Genomic DNA, 3,857 nt, shown 5'->3' on the forward strand with positions numbered 1-3,857 from the left:
GGAGATGCTCGAGCTCTCAAAACACCGAGCGAAGTGTAGATTCTCAAAACAACCAGTCGGGTCGTTACATCCTCCACCACTTAAACACACGTTCGTCCTCGAACGTGCCAGGAGTCATTCTAAAGCTATCAAATCACGGTATAATCTTACTATGCATAAACCCAGGGGTGATCCCGCGTTACCTTGCCCTATATAAACCTGCTAACATAACCTAACTAGAGATCCTTACTTCAACCTTGGTCCTTAAACCTTTGAACCCAATCTCTAACACCTCGAATTCTTTACAAGCCCCAAATCTCACATCTACATAATGTATAAGCCTGAACAAGCTGTATTAGGCCATAACCATAAACCCCAAGATGAAATTCCATGATGTGCCCCATCACTCGGACAATCACAGTAGGAACTGCTGACCACCATTACTGCCTGAAAACAAATCCAGTGCCTGTAGCAAACCTCATATCGATTAGAGCCTCGTTTAAAACCTTCATACCCTGCCGATGATGAAAGAAACATGCATAACCTCTAAACCACTCATCTGATCAATAATCCAAGAAACTCACTAGTCCGACCAAGGCCATTTTGCTCGAATCCTCAGCAAACATAGTATTATTCTTCCAAACCTTCCTCATCCCATTACTATAGTACCATTCTCAAGTCTAGAAACCTCATCTCAGCCATTACAAGCAGCCCCACTAACTAGTATCATCAGTAATCATATGGAACCCCACATAACACGGTCCCGAACACCAACAAGTAATAATTCGGACATGACAGATAACCGTAGGAGAGCTAAATAAGAAGACTACTAAACAAGTTAAGTAGGCAGGGAAATTTTAGCATTTTACTATGAACTATTTTTAACAAGGTGAAAGCAAAACTACATGAGGTAAATATCATGAGTTACATTTCATCACAGTACCGTTGCGGCGTGCAACCCGATCCCATCATATCAATCCACATAGGGTACCCTTCGAGCCATAATGCTCGAGCTCACTGATCGCATGTGCGTCAATATCAAGCATCATAGAGTGCACAAAAAAATGTAACCGTGGGAAAATTATCAGGAACAAACAATACTGAGAAGGACAAGCACAACTATGGTGCAATAAGCAAATCAACATCACGAAGGTCGTCTCGCCCATAGTGCTATGAAGCCTAAACTGAATTACAATATGCGTGCGAAGAACCATGTAACACTCACAATCCGTCATAATATAGAGGAGAACATATAACATAAACCAAGGCGCGAATAACATTCATTCCGCCCGATGATATACATGTGGTAACAGTTGCACAGGAGCAAGCAAATCCAATCTCATACAGAGTACGCATCTTTATTGGGCCTATCAATGGGCCCCAATTCAACTCCGGTCATCCCTGAAAGGACAAATAGCCTTCCAAAAGTCTACAACGACATAACCATAACACACACTATCATCTGGCTAGCTTTGGACATATTTCACAGTCCACAACCACGAAACAATCTGTTTCTGAGAACTCCAACCTTCAAATCCATGGAACACACGAATCACCCTACCTGATCCCAACTCCACCGCCCAAATGTCTAACACATCTCTTGTATATAATCATCTCACAAGGAATACTTCTATAATTCTTCCGTGTCATATAACAAATTCTGAATCTCACTAGCAGACTAACCAGGCGAGCATCGCAATATCAATGATGCATTCGTAAGTAAAAACACAATGCGCCTTCTAAAATGCACACCCTTCTCAACCAATACCAAGTAGTGATAGCATCCATTTAGACATCTGAAACCATTCGTGCTGTTTAAGAATTACATGACTTTCCCTTCAAGATGGAACCGTGACCTTGCACATCCAAAACTCAATCCCGTTCAGTCAGAAAAATTCTATTTAATCTGATCTAGGAGGAAATCCTAATACACAACATGTTTCTTCACACCAATAGTAAATATTCACCCAAAACAATAGAAATCATCGAGAACCCCTTGTAAATCCATTGGCACATACCCAAGCTATCAGAACTGAATCCCTTTAACTCAACCAAGCCACGCAGTTGCCCAAAACCTATGAGCATTTCCACGAAACACCTGTGGAGACACACTACATCATAAGTACCCAAGGAGCCGATCACATCATTACCATGTTGATCCAATTTACTATCAAACCGCCATGTTTCCTCTGAGTTCCTTCTATATTACCCTCAAGTTGATACCCCTCCTTGCGAGAACACCATGATACTTACCCCAAAGCTCTCCATAAGAGATTCTAGCATAAAAACCGCACCGCCCTAAGGCCCATAAGCCGCTGCATTCCCTCTTAGCACCCCAAAGTACCACAACCAAGGCACCCGCTCTGAAGGGACCTTCTGTGAATCTAAAGTCGTTCCCTCCACCACTTAGTCTTCCTATTAATGAAATGCATAATCCACAATGATATAGAAATACCGCGAGCCTAGACACCATTCAGTGTAAATCTTAAACTCTAGCCACGACCACTATGCCATCACTTAAGCTTCCTGAGACTGAATTCATCAATAAGGCATGCGAGTCAAATTCGTTTCACAATTAAACAACACGAAAGCCTTTCAATACATCCATAACTCGAGACTATATGCCACATAAAGATAGAAACCAACGCCCATTACCCTTATTTACACCTCAAGCAGACTTCTTTTATCACATTCAATCACCTGAATATAGTTCGTAGCCACATCCTACTCGTCATTTAGTCACCCAACCACTCGCCTGCCACAATCTCTACTCATAGGGACACTACCGGACGTATAAGTCCAAAAACACATGCTCACACAACTGAGAACCCGTGCTCAAGCTACAGTCACAACCCAGCCTCAAGTCCTCCAGACTGACCCATCATCAGCACACATGAGTCATATCTCGCATCTCATCCAGGTACTCACAAACCATCGATGCTCCGCCGATACCGAGCGCTCACATGCGCAAACGAATGTGGGGAAGGAATTTAAAAAGTTACACTCCAAGCGGAATCAATGTCACACGATAAGGAAAGAAGGATGGGAAGTTTATCCTAAATGCCCTGCAACCTCTCGAAGATAGGTATAGACGTCACCATACCGATCTGCAAGACTCTACTAGACACTTGCTCATGACTCGTAGAACCTATAAACCTAGGGCTCTGATACCATCTGTCACGATCCGAAATCCACTAGTCATGATGATACCTAACCCAACCCGCTAGGTAAGTCAATTAACGATTATCCATTTTTAATTAACTTAATAAAATAATTAAACAAAGAAATTTTCTGAGTCTTATACATTTCTAAGGACTGGTAGTACAAATCATAAGCTTCTAAGAATAGAATTTACAAGCTGATATGAAGTAAATACATCTTCTGTTTCTTTTTTTTTAGTAGCTATTTTATTAATAATAATAAAAGAAAAGAAAAAAAAAGAAACCACTTAGGAAGAGTACAAAATAAGGGGGACAATAACACCAGTAGTGTTGCCTATATGCCTTGGCTATATATTTACGCCTCTGCACCTCTCATTGCCTTATGATGGCAGCCTCATGTAGAGGATCATGGTGTAGATGCCGGCAAAGTCTCACGAGGGCATATAATCTCATAGCAATTTGGATATTTTTCCACAGGCATAGGACTAAGGCAACATAAACTGGGCTAAACCTTACCTTACCAATCCTATTGAGGCATAAAATAGCCTCACCTACTAGCATGCATGTAAAAAGTAAGAACTAGAAAGCACTAATATTCTATGATCATCACAGAGTACAAATGAGTATACTAACATATTGATAGAATAAAATGTAGTAGGAATTAAATTCTTCTCCCTTCTTGCCCAAACTTGCAACTTCTTCAAGCTGTACCTCTTT

The sequence above is a fragment of the Nicotiana tabacum genome, chromosome 2, assembly GCF_000715075.1.
Source record: "Nicotiana tabacum cultivar K326 chromosome 2, ASM71507v2, whole genome shotgun sequence".
Taxonomy (NCBI): domain Eukaryota; kingdom Viridiplantae; phylum Streptophyta; class Magnoliopsida; order Solanales; family Solanaceae; genus Nicotiana; species Nicotiana tabacum.